Here is a 14,116-nt window from a genome sequence, read left to right on the forward strand (position 1 = left end):
AGAGGCTGGAAGAAGATGCGAGAAGCAGTAGGACCTACAGACAGGTTTATTCTCTCCTGGCTGGCACAGCAGCCAAAACACAGCCTCTCTCCCAGCTGATGCAGCAGCCATAGCAGCAGCCACAACCTAACCATAATGAAGCCATAACAGAGCCATAACATAACCTCATATAACATAATCATGACGTCACTCCATTGTGACCCAAATGCAGCAGTAGCCAGGGCTTTCATAGTGACACAGTAACCCATGACCAAGCAAGTACTTTGTGATGTACATGCACAGTGCCATAAGCAATCTCCTGCTACACAACTGTGCAAAGTCATTGTTTACAGAACATGGGGCAAGAGGGCGTGAGAGCGTGGGGTTCCATCTTGTTAATTTCCCCACAGTATACATTCTAATTTTCCTTCTTTTATGTTTCCCTTCTTGTATGTTTTAAGGATGTGCAGGCCTTCAAGACTCAGGTAAAACCCGTATGAATCTTTTAACACAGCCCCCAATGTGACCTCCTTATCTTGGCAAGTGCCATGAAGTGAGATCTTAATTCCCTGCCCAGGAGTTTCATCCAAGGTAGCCTGGATGAAAACCAGGTTTCCTAGCCACCAAACCAGCCAAGGCTAGAGGCTAGAAGTTGTTTGTCCCTGGATCTTTGACCCCAGTAAAAAATGCATTTATCATGGAGGCAGAAACTATAAATGCAGGTACAAAGCTTATTAGAGACAGAGCACTGCAACAAGTGGGAGAGTGTTATAGCCACGCGTTCCGGGAAACAAGCTCATTCAGAAGGACGATGCAGATAGTGAAGTGCAGTTTATTTCACCGGCGGGCCCAAGGCAGAGTCTCCTCTTAGCCAAGGACCCCAACCAGCATTTGTGAAAATCTTCTATACCCCATGTGTACATGTCTGAACACACCACCCAATTTCCTTGTGACTTACATAAACAAAGGAAAGGTAAATATAATCACAATAACCCCATCATTCATGTGTTATGTGTTCAAACAGTCAATAATCAATAAGCCCGAGGTTACAGAAAAAAATTTATGACCTGTCCAGAGGTAGGGGGATCAGTGTATGTTTTCTCTTAGGTGATGAGTAACCTGGATACAATCTTCAAGATTCCCCTGTCCGGAGGGGGTCTTATCCTTCTAATGTCATTTCCACAGGCACTAAGCACAGAGTTCAGAGTCCATTAGAGAGGTGACCAAACATGATCAGCATGAACAGGCCTAAGATGGAGTCCAAGCCCTATGAATTCCTTCTTTAAGAGCACATACAGAAAGTTTGCTTAGTTGAGATGGAAGCAAGGCAGAGATGCTACCCAGAGAAAAACAGTGTGGGCATCCCCCCTAGTGAGGAGGAGCACAGTAAAGAAGCGGTTACATCATTTATATAGGTCAATTCTTCTGGGTCTTGGTCTTTCTTCAGGCCAGTTATCTAGCTTTTTCCACACCTGACCTACCCCGGGATCCTCCCCTAGGGTGTGCGCACGCACCCTTCAGCCAAGATTGATCTTGAAGTGAAGGCTTCTGGGAGGAGCAAGACTCATTATGACTTGAAATTTTCCTCTGACTTTCGACTCCAAAGAGCCTTTTTGCACATGTGTAGTGTATCTCCCTTGTCTTTTACTCAGAAGGGTCTTTGCTTCTGTTCATGCTTGCCATAATTATTCCCTTGAGGTGTTACCAAGAGACAAAGACTGGCTATTTACCCTGTTTCTGTTGTCACTTCCAAGGGCAAATACGGGTGCTGGTTGTAAATTCCTCAACTGGAGTCCACCTATTTCTTGCCTCAGGAAATGCAAATAGGAGACTGGCTGATACCTGGAGCCTATCTAGCTTGTACTGCACTCCAACACAATCATTCATATAGCATACACCACAACCCATGCTGGACTTATGATTCATTTGATATGTGTTTCCTTTTTATAGCTCTCATCCTATTCACCAAGGGAGAATAAATTACCCTTAGTTTGAAACTTTTCTTTTAATCTCCCCTTGTGTTCTTTAGATTCAGGAGAATAGCTGAAGTTTAATGCTAAGCGAACATTAGTTTTCAGGGCCTTCCTGGCATGACTCAACTAAAGATGAGTCATCATATTCCAGCTTGTTGCTAACGGAGCAAACACTGAAAAAGGTATAGGAAACATTAGGAACAATACTGCTCCGCAGCTTACAGGTATCAATAATCAATTGCACTTTAACACAAGTAAGAAGTTTGAGTGGGTCACCAAGAACACGCTTATACTAAACAGACCTGTCTTCTGCTGTTACAAGGAAGCATCGACTCTGTCAGGTCTGTATCTTTTACTTAACCTTTGCTCACTGTTGCTATTGTTCACTAAAAAGATACTGTTTGCGCAAAATGGCCTGCCTCAGGGAACCCTGCCCTTCTATCTAAATATTAAACCAAAGTGCCTTTGTTCAGGACCCTGTCCACCTGTGAGTGGCTACAGGAATGAAAAAATTAACACATTCCCTCCCTGAGGCTTGCCATTCTAGGAGATATTTCCAAGATTGATAGCCTTTTTACTTTATTTCCTCACCTCCCCCCATCTCTGCTCTATAAATGAACTTGGCATCCAGACCCCTACAAGATGGTTATTTTGAGATATTATTAATAGTCTTCCATCTTCTCTTGTCAGCAATCTTTCCAAATGAAGTCTTATTTCTTGCCTTAACACTTTGTCTCTTGGTTAATTGGTGTGTTGTGCAGTGAGCAGAGGCACAAGGTAACAATGCCTCTTGTGATGATTTCAAGATCAATACACTGCTGTCTGCACTCCAGCTGCAGAGACCTAACCCTTGTTAGAATGCCCAGAGAAAGTCAGGAATTCACTGTCCATCTTGACCTGATTGGGGTCTTTCTACCAGGGCTTATCTTTCTGTGAGCAGAAACATGTCTGGGGCATGAGGCAGGAAGACCACTTGTCAACCCAGAGTCTACCAAAACCTAAAATGTTTCTTATAGCGGTCCCTCTCTTTGTCTCCATCCTGCAAATCCCTTAACTCTTTTTTTTTTTTCTCTTGCCCTTGGTCCTGCTTTTGAAGCAGGAAACAGACAGAACAAGCTCCATCTTGAAAACAGGACTCCATCTTGGGCCGGACTGTGGACTTTGAGCTATATGCCCAGTATCTATGGAAACGACATACCAACTGGAAAACCAGACCCCCAGGATGGAAGAGCCCCAGGGCTCGACCTAGACTCTCTGTCACCTAAAAGAATACCCTAATTATCTGTGTAACTGAATAGAATCATAAATTCTTGCTTATGGGGTATTACCACAGGCCTATTGATAATTGTCCACTGTTAACTATTGTCCACTGTTAACTACTTAGGTTTAAGGCATATGAATCACGGGTTAACTTTGATTGTATCTTTCTTTTCCTTTGTTCAGACTAGTTTCAGGGAATTTGGGGAGGTGGGTTTGGGCATGTACACTTAGGGTATATAAGGTTTTCACAAAAACTGGTCAGGGTCCTTGGCTAAGAGGAGACTCTGCCTTGGGCCCGCCAGTGTAATAAACTGCACTGCACTATCTGCATTGCCCTTCTGAGTGAGTTTGTTTCCCGAACACGTGGCTACAACACTTTCTCTTTTGTTTAACTTCCAACATGAGTCATCACTCATCCAATGCCCATTAGTCTGTCTCCTAGTTCTCTAGGTTGGGCAAAAGGAGGGAGGAAGGGCTCTTTTTACCTAATCTCAGGGTGTAATAGAAAGAAACCAACCCACATGTTTATATTGTAGGAAGCTATCCTTTCTCCAGTGTCCCTTCTGTATGTTGTTATTGCAACCCTATGGACTGTAACCCACCAGGCTTCTCTATCCATGGGATTCTCTGGGCAATAATACTGGAATGGGTTGCCATGCCCTCCTTTGGGGGATCTTCCAAACCCAGAAACCAAGTTCATGTCTCTTATGTCTTCTGCATTGGCAAGCAGGTTCTTTGTCATTAGCACCACTTAATTTCCCATGTTAAATATTTTACAAAATGTAAGTCTATATATAAGATATATACCCATTGAGATGCAAAGCTGGCTTTGGACTGTGGCAAATTCACGAAGTTAGCTGTTCAGTGAAGGAAGTTTCTTGGGAGACAGCCCAGGTACTTTTCCTGGTGACATCACTCAATTTGACATGTGTTGGGGGCTTTTATTATTATTTTTAGATTTTTTATCTATAGAAAATGGTAATGTACCTATTAGGATGTGATACCGAACAGGACGCTACACTATGAACTAACTGAGAGAAGTCAGATAATAAGAAGTTTAGTTGCATAAGGGATGAATCAGAGAATGCCTGGGAGCCATGAAATTTTGATAAAATACCCAGGTGAGAAGGAGGCAGAATTATCGTAGCATGAAGAAACCAGTTGTCCTAGATAGAGGGTACATAAAATTAAAATGTAGAAAATGAGGTGGGACAGTTTCAAAGACAATTTCAGCTACTTCAAAATGGTGCCCAGAAGTATCCTTATCCTAAGTAATAAGTATGAGTTATTTTTCTGTATTTTTCCTTCTTTCTTCCTCCTTTTATTTCATTTCCCCTTCACCATATCTTTCCAGTAGTAAATATTCTATATTTTGCTTTAAATACTGGACTTTTGAAGGTGCATATGAGAGTTATAGCACTGTATTACAAAATAAAATCTCTCTTTGGAATTCCAGAAACACTTCAGCTCAATCCTGTATGTCTAAAACAGAACATATTCTCTTATGAGATCACCCACCTCTACCAATGAACTTTTGGCTTTTCCTTTATGATATTTGTCAGCATATTACTTTCCATTCAGCAGTCCAATGTAGAAAACTGAGGTTCATCCTTTTCTCTTTTCCTCAAACTTCAGTCAATATTTCTCAAGATTTGTTGATGTTCCTTCCTAATTAACCCTTGCAGATCCTCCTCATTTGCAGTCTTACTAATTTGTACCTTGGGACAAGCTTTCACCATGCCTTGTCTGGAATATTTAAATCAGAAGTGAACTGAATACATCAGCTCAAGGAGATTCATTTTAGTGCCAGATGCAGAGAATACCCAAGATGCAAAGAATGAATATATATCAATATATAATTGACCTGTGGTTTTCTTTATTCCTTTAACAAATGCATTTGCACGCCTACTTTGAATAGACATGGTACTGAGCAATGGGGATTCAACAGTGACCAAAAGACATTTTCTTGTCCTCAGGGAGTTGAAATCCTATTTGAGAGAGACCCATGAGAGACAGATAAAATGATTACACATTGTGATAAGGGCTCATTAAGAAATAATCCAATGTAACTATTGAAGTGGGGTGAGAAGAAAAGGTAGAGACAAGAGTATAGTCTTCAAAAGCAATTTTGGGAAGTAATTTGAATTAAGCATTCTCCTTAACTGTAAATGTCTCTGGACTCCTCAGTTCTTATACATCATTTCCCACTACATTTTAAGGGAGTTCAATAAATTCATACTGTCTTCTGCATATCCAGCAACATGTACATTCTGGCACCATCATACCACTGAAGTAGATACCCTTCCTCTACCACAGTCTATGCATCATGTACTTCAGTTTCATTTTTCTTTGTTTAAAAATAAATCTAGATTAATTTAGTATATAAAGGATGTTTATGCAAGCATACCAATGTTTCATAATTATATTCCAAGCTCCATGGTCAAATAAGCCCTTAAGTACATGTGAGAATGAAAAATTAATTGCTTCAAGGAACAATGCTCATATCTGTCCTCAAATAATTTTCTATTGACTAACGTTTGATCCAGTGTCACAGAATTGCATGTTTGGGCACTAGCTTTTTCAATTAATAAACAAGATCTTAAAAGTTAAACTCATGTATTTAGAATAAGTCCTTTAAAGAATTATTTTGGAAAAAAGCAGAGATAAGTTTTAGTCATCTGTTTTCCACAGAAGGAGAAAAAAATCTAATGTCAACTTAAAATATAGTCACAACCTAAAAGTTTTGAGCTGTGCTTTATTCAGTGGGAAATTTTAGGACTTCAAGCCCAGGACATAGCATCCCAAGTAACCCTGAGAGAACTGCTCTGAGGAGGTGAGGAGAGGAGCCAGGTTATGTAGAAGTTTTGCAACAAAGGGAAGATAGTCTGAACATCAAAAGATTATTGTTAACTAAAGAAAACCAGATATTCCAAGTTAAGGAATCTAATGCTTTTCTATATACAGGAAGACGCAAGTTTGTATGCATCTCAGCTATCCTGGGGCCAGTATCGTGTATTTTTCACATCCTGAGTGCCCCCCTGGACTCACCGTAGGGAGTGGCTGCAGCCTGGTGGATGCCAGGTCACAGGTATTCTTCCCCTTCCTGAGTACTCTTAGGGCTCAGGAATTCACATTTGGGGGGCCGCTAATGACTGTGACATCCTTGTTTACTGATATAGCAGAAAATACTTCATTTCTAAGTAATGTAATCAATTAAGAGGTTAGTAGCCTATTGTAAACTTTTAACTATCACCCACTGCCTAAGTTCAGTGTAGATTTGCATTAAAGGGAAAGGTTTTGGAGATTCAATCATATTAAAGATCAAATGTTTTACCAAAATATAATGTACAGGAGGTTTAAAAAAAAAAGAACACTCAAAGTACTTTTATTGTAACCCTTCCTTAATGTTAAAGGAAAAGGTAATATTTGACCAAGGAAGTTAAAGGGGCAAACTCATGTTAGACTTCCTTGCTGATAGAAGTTAACACCACTCCTTTTAATGTCTAAGTAGCTCTTTAACACTCAGAGATTTAAGTGCTGGATTTAGAAAAAGAAAGGAAAGAACTTTAAAAGGTGTTAACTTCATCTTATGTCATGAAAGAGGAGATGTTTAATTAAACCACTGGTAGTTCTTGGGTGGTTTTCAGCTTAGTTTTATACTTTTGAGATGAAAGAGTACATGCAAAATTATGTACAAAGTACCTTTTAGAAACTTTGGAAAGGTCAAGGAGAAAATAACTGGATTTCAAAAGCTGAACTTTTCAAGGTTTTTCTCTGATTTTTCTAAAACAAGATAGCCTCCTCCTCCTCTTAATAGTTCTTCAAGGCCCTTTTAGTAGCCAAAAATCTTTGTTCTTTTTTTTTAAGCAGCTTTGTAACAGAAGAACTAAAAATTAATTATGGCTATGGAACTTTTACACAGAAGAGTTTAAAAAGCACAGACGTAAAGAAGGGAAAAGATGAGGGCCCATTTATCTTATATTGACAGGACTAGCTTCAAACGATGACCTTGAATCATAATCATCCTAATGAGCTCAAAATATTTCACTTTAACAAGTGAAACTATAATCAAATCAGTTTCTGAAAGCTCTACTAATGAGCATTTCCTTTGATGAAAACATGGTTAACTGTCTTAGTCTGCAGGAGGTGCACTACAGTAAGGGGCCAGCTCCTGACAACTCATTAGCTGACCTAGGGAGAGAGTAATTTGAATGCTTTTGATAAAAATTTCAAGGCTTTTTTTAACTTAAATTACAATTTATGCACTTTTATAAATAGTATAATTTTTCTAAGTTGGAGGAAACTAGCAAGAAGACTTCAAAGCTGTGGAACAAAGTTTGTTTACCACATTTGGTCTGTTGTAGCCCCAGAACCAGGAAGGGGAAATATGTTTAATCAGTGACTGGTAACTTGGGGCCAATCCTTATATTGTATTTTTACAGGTTGTACTATTACAAGTTGGTATGATGCTAAACACACTTGATGGAGCTGCATTTTGTAAGATTTTAGGATTGAAGATTGCAAGTCATTACTACTTATTTTGAGTTTGATGAATATCTTCTGAAACTTCTTTCTCTATCAAAACAAATCACTTAATTTACTTTAAGCAGCAACATAAACTGAAATGAGATCAGAATGTAGAAATGTGGTTTACTTTTATTTTCACTGTTTGTCAAGAATACTATTCCCCAATTACAATTATTCATCATTTTAAGGGCTGCTCTACTCTATTCAGCATCTAGAAATGATTTCTCTCTCTGTCTCTGTCTCTCTCTCTCAATCTCTCTCTCCCTGCAGAGCCGACTTGCTGCCAAAGCAGAATATAAAACACAAGAACAGTTCAGCTTCTTTAAGTATCACTGGAAGATCTTCATTGCAGATGTTCATTGCATCAGAGATCCAACTAACTCCTTGTCCCCTCCCTCCCTGCAAGCTTCCTTTTTCTATTGAGGGTTATTCTACTTTCTTTCTATTTGTCATCTGTTCTCCCTGTGTTCTGCAAGGCAAACCACTGCGATGGTCTGTGTCACAGGCACACGAGACACTGTTCTCAACTCTCTAGTGTCTAATCTCTCTTTCTCTCTCTTTTTTGCTCTCACTCCCTCTTCTCCTTGACCTGGGTTGAGAAATGAAAATATTCCCAATATTTTGGAAGACAAATGACTAAACAGAGAGGTAGGACATCAAAAAAGAGACTATTTTGCTTCTCAAAGTTATCACTTGCTTTTTCCAAATAATATTTTTTTAAGATGGGCACCCCATAAAAAGCAAAATATTTATTTTGATCTCATTGTGCACATGCATGTATATAAAAATATATACAGTCAATTATTGTTTTTCATAAGAGTTAATATTCTCTAAAATCACTGTGAACACTAAGTTAGAAAACACTGGACCATAGGTCCTAGAAAGAACATAGGATTGGGTTCCTGTGAGCCTCTGGTCACATGACAACATTTTCATCACCTGATCAATGCACAGTCTTGTTTTATGTGTGTTTCTATTTAAAGACACCTTACTTAATATATATTATTGACTTGCTAACATTGAATTCATGGCCATGTTAAAGAAAAAAAAAAGATTTAAATACTTATTAAAAATGCTATGGAAGACTTTATTCAAGACTATTGCAATCGGGGTACTATGATAGAGACGAAATAGGGCTCAACTCCAAATACAACATGGACACATGGGGATTTATGGACAACAAACAGAGTGAGAGGGTCAGTGGATAGAAAATTCTTAAGAGAAGGGACTTCCTTGGTAGTCCAGGGGTTAAGACTATGTGCTTCCAATGCAGGAGGTGTGGGTTCCATCCCTAGTGGGGCAATTACAATCCACATGCAGCATGGCAAAAAAAATAAAGAAAGAAAAAATAAAATTACTAAGAGGAGATTGAGGGTAGGAAGAGACTTACTGAACTAACAGGATTCTTGTTACCATCAGGGCAATGATTTACACCACAAAAGTGGGAGATGAGGAATTTGATTAGATGCCAAGTGTAGCCAGATATCAAGGTGGAAGGATTCTACCTAAACTGACTTAAAGTGAATTCTTTGCTGAGACTGCACTAGGCAGGCCAAAGACAGGACAAGGTCAAAGCCTAGTCCAAAAGAGGGTTCAGAGGAAGCCAATTAAACTTTAGTCAGGGAGAGAGTCTTTGTCAGACAACAGCACTATAATTTATGCCTGAACAAAGCTTACCTAGCATACATACAGTAGCCCACCTGCCCCATCCATGTTTTTGCTTTTCACAGCTTTAGGTACCTGCCTAAAGTCCAATGTGGTTTGAAATTATTAAATGGAAAATTCCAGAAATATACAACTCAAAAGGTTTAAATTCTGTGCCATTCTGAACAGCTTGATAAAATCTTGTGTTGTCCTGCTCCATCCCACCAGGAATGTAAATCAACCCTCCATCCAGCTTATCCAACCTGTGGGTCACTTAGGAGCCCTTCTTGATTATCAGGCTGCCTGTCGAGGTATTCCAGTGCTTGCATTGAAGTAACACTTAATTTACTTCATAATGACCCCAAAGTACAAAAGTAGTGATGCTGGCAATTCAGATATGCCAGAGAGAAACTGTAAAATGTTTCCTTTAACTGAAAAGGTGAAAGCTTTTGACTTAAGAAGAAAAGAAAAAAGATACATTTTCTGAGGTTTCTAAGATCCATTCTAAGAAATTCTCTGTGAAATTGTAAAGGGAAAATAAGTTGACACTAGTTTGGTTGTGGCACCTCAAATTGCAAAAACAGTGGCCACAGTGCATGATAAGTGCTTAGTTAAGAGGAAAAGGAATTAAATTTGTCCATCAAGATGGACATTTAGAAAGAGTAAAAATCATTCGCACAACTTTTACTATAGTATATTGGTATAATTGTTCTATTTATTTATTCCTTTGGACTGCAGCCTTCCAGGCTCCTTTGTACATGGAATTTTTCAGGTAACAATACTGGAGTGAGCTGTCATTTCCTCCTCCAGGGGATCTTTCCTACCCAGGGATTGAACCTGTGTCTCCTGCATTACAGGCAGATTCTTTACCACTGAGCCACTGGGGAAACCCCATATATTTATTACTATATATTTATTATTATATTTATTACATATTTATTATTAATCATTTACTGTGTCTAACTTATAAGTTTAACTTTATCGTAGGTGTTATGTATAGGAAAAACACAGCATATATGGGATTTGGTATTATCTGTGGTTTCAGGCATTCTCTGGGGGTCTTGGAATGTATCCTTCATGGGTAAGGGGGATGATTTTATTTTCTCAGTAAAGCACATCACAGCCTTCCTGTACTAGGAATATTAGAGAGCTCTTCAGTGTTACACTTGGGTGGCATTTTAAACAGTAAAATCACTGACAAAAAGTACAAAAATGTGGCACTAAATAGTCCTTCAAAAGGATACTTGTTTACAGTGGGAGAGCTGGAATAGGAAGGCAGAGAATAGCCCTGCTTTACCTCAGTTTGGACTGCATGCTTCCAGCAATCCAAATATTTTGCTTCTTGCACAAATCATCCAGAAAAGGCGAGGCAACAAATACATTTTAGCTAGTTGGATAATTCAGAAGCAAAGAATCTGCAAATATTGAGAACTGACTATACACACACACACATACAGGCATATATAAACATAGAGATAGATAAATATTAATAGATGATATATAAACATATATGACGTATATATTACTCATTTTAATTAAATAATATCAAGTTTTTAAAAAACAGACTAAGGTGTGAATTCTTCATCACAATTTTTTTTATTGACCAAGAGTGGGAAGCACCATTTTTGAAAATATGAGAAAATTCAACCCAACACAAATTAAGTAATAAAAGTGCAATTGTGAAGAATAGAAAATGGAATATGTTAGCCTAATAATTCCATAATTGGCTTAAAAATATATTAATTTGACAAAAATCTAACTCTCTAAAACAGAAAAATCTATTATTATTTTTCCTAGTAATTTTTCCTAATTATAATCAATATTACAGATTTAGGAAAGTGAAAATTAGTAAATGCTTTAATGGTGAAACTGAATAAAGATTTTTTTCTAATGTGGCTTCTATTGCTAACTGTGATCATCTGAGATGCTGTTAGTCTTAGGAGTCAGGGCTTCTTTTCTTAGCCACTCCCTATTAGTCATGGGTGGAGCATGTTACTCTCAACCGGTTCTCCAAATGGGAAGAAGTAAAAGTGGCCTTTCTTTTGGAAAACAAGAGACTCAAGTCAGGCAGAAGTTATCTCCTTCCAATACATCCACAATGGCACTTCTGAAGTGGTAGAGACAGCACCCAGATGCCTACACCTTAGATATATCTCCTCTATAAATAGGATCTTATCATGAGGCTCTTGGTTATAGAAGCTGTTCCTAGTTGGCCTGATAAAACCTATACTCCAAGCTTCTGATTCACTACACATAATCAGAGCAGTTTTGTCATCCCATGCATTTTCCAAGTTACTCGGTTCTCATATTCATCCAGTCAAGTATTTTAGAGAGGTTTCCTCCCCTATTGGGCTGCTAAGCAACTTTATGAAAATATAAAAAATCTACAAAATTCCTCATCTCTCTTTCCTGGAGGGACATGGCCTAGTGTGAGCAATTTACATTTTCCCTCCCAAGGCAAATGTTATCTAAGCTCAATGTGTAGAAGTTAAGTGGAAATCGTTTGTCTACAAGGAAGAGGAAGATGGGGCAGGGCTCTTGTAGAGCCTGTGGTCACCTCTTCTTTGCCTTTGTCCAGATCCACCCATCCCCAAACTCAGACAGGGCAAGAGATTCAGTTCTGTGGGGATGGAGAAAAGAGGGGATTAGGGAGGCTGGACACAAATTCCGTTTTGCGCTTTGTGTGATTTGTAAAGCCTGAGGAAATCTTGCGCTGGAGATTGTAAATGTCCCTCATCTGTAGTACATGGCTATTCTGCTAGCATTTTGTGGAACTGTAAAAGAAAGAATTTGTGCTTACCCTAGATGTTTTTAATGAATTTTTTCTCATTTTTTTTAATTTACAAAAGGAAATCTTCCTGTTGTTAATATTTTTTTCCAAGGGGGATTTAAATAAATCATTGATATACTTTCTAATCTTACTATAGATAAATATGTCTCCGTCTATATGATTAAAAGTACATGTGTCATAAGGTGTTTAAATTGCTATACTTAATTAAATTTTAAGGTCAATTTAAATTTTATAATGAAAGTCACTGTGTAGGAAAAATGATAAACTTTAGAAAAATCCACTTCTATGATAAACTTTCTAGAAGGATGTAAACAAACATTTTATTGAAGTTATTTTTTGGATTTAGATTTTTTCAGCATGAATTATTTATTGATGAGCATTCATTTCTCTTTCAGATCTGAATTTTATACACTCTTCAATAACCAATGGCATTGCAGAGGTTCCTTCTATTACTTTTATTGTGTGTATGTTTGCTTGCTTGAAGACTTATTAGTCTGCTAATTAATTCTTGGTTGTATAAATTATGGGACAACATATAGAGATGTTACTTGTGCTACATTTCCTACTAAGTGGTATACCGTTTTCATTTCAAGTGGTGGCAGTTCAAGAATCTCACCTACTCAAAAATTGTAAGTCAATTTTACAAAATAACATTAGCCAATCAGGTGTTAAGATGCCAGGTTTTTAGCTTGAAGTGACTCAATTCCTATAGTATACAAAAAAAAGAAACTTTAAATTCTTAATTTGTGGTTTTCTGTATTATATGTTATTTTGATTTTTAGTTTTTAAATTAAATAATATGAAATCTATATCATTCCTGGGTTTAAAAATTTTAGTGAAATATCGTGATAATGCTTCCAGGTTAAAGTTATATATACTCCTATTATAAAAATTTAAATTTTGCTAATTTTGACAGATACCTTTCCAAAGTAATCGTATCAGTTTAGAGTTCTACTAAAATTGTACAAAGTATAGCTTCCCTATGCCCTGGTCAGCACAGAGTGTCATCAGATATTTTAGTAACTGACAAGCCGATAATGAGAGAAAGTTGTTTTCTTGCTCTTTTAGTTTTCATTTAATTATTGCAAGTGAAGGCAGAAAATAGTTTTTCACTATCAGAAAAGTTAGGCAAAGAGGCTTTGTGACTGGGTCCATAATAATATTTCAGAAAAGGTTTTGAGAAAATGAGTGGTCATGTTTTGGTCATTTTAGCTTTAATATAAATGCTTCAAAAGAAAAAAAATATGTTTGGTTTTATCTTTATGTTTCTTCATAGAAAGAGATTTAACATCCTCTGAATTCCAATCCCAAATCCAGGATCCACTCTCAGTGTTTGTCAGCCTTCGTAGTGTTTATAGTTTGGTAACTTAACAGATATTTTGCTGTTGTTCCAAACTTTTTTTTTAAATTTATGTACTTTTTAATGATAGGTACATTATTTTCCTGCTAACAATTCAATTGTTAAAATATAAGGTAATGACATAGCCAATTAGTGAAAATTCAACTTCAGTGAAATCTTGCTTATTAAAAAGTCACAAGGAAATATTATACAGTGAGATGCTGGATTTCTTTCTTTATCACAGCATTAGTATGGAGAATGAAAAACAGATGCTCATATTGGCACTGTCTTTCCTTAGTTGTTTAATGAGATTCTTTTAGTTTATACATCATTCTTTGGCTACAGTCCATCAGAAACTTCAGGTACAAAAATTAGCCATCACACATCAATTAGACACCACACAAAAGCTGACAATTATGTTTGTGCCTTGATCTTCTAACCAAAAGCATATTAGTGGAGAGGCACATAAGGCAGTCAAAATAAAATTCATACACTTAAAACACACATATACACATGCCTGTGCACACACATACATGCATATACTGCACTATTGTAAAATTATTGGCATAAATTTTAAACTAAAAAATATCAACTCACACTTCT

The 14,116-nt window shown here is 37.4% G+C and overlaps 1 long non-coding RNA gene across 1 annotated transcript; it reads left to right on the plus strand.

Annotated features, from left to right (window-relative positions):
* Window positions 1-321: 321 nt before the first annotated feature.
* Window positions 322-8,829, plus strand: LOC145516617 (uncharacterized). The gene is made up of 3 exons (XR_014061553.1): window positions 322-464; window positions 6,177-6,300; window positions 8,010-8,829. It is a non-coding gene; the product is annotated as an uncharacterized LOC145516617 (long non-coding RNA).
* The last annotated feature ends 5,287 nt before the right edge of the window (window positions 8,830-14,116 follow it).

This window comes from Giraffa tippelskirchi, chromosome 8 (assembly GCF_054371585.1).
Source record: "Giraffa tippelskirchi isolate mGirTip1 chromosome 8, T2T-mGirTip1v1.2.pri, whole genome shotgun sequence".
NCBI classification, from domain to species: Eukaryota; Metazoa; Chordata; class Mammalia; order Artiodactyla; family Giraffidae; genus Giraffa; species Giraffa tippelskirchi.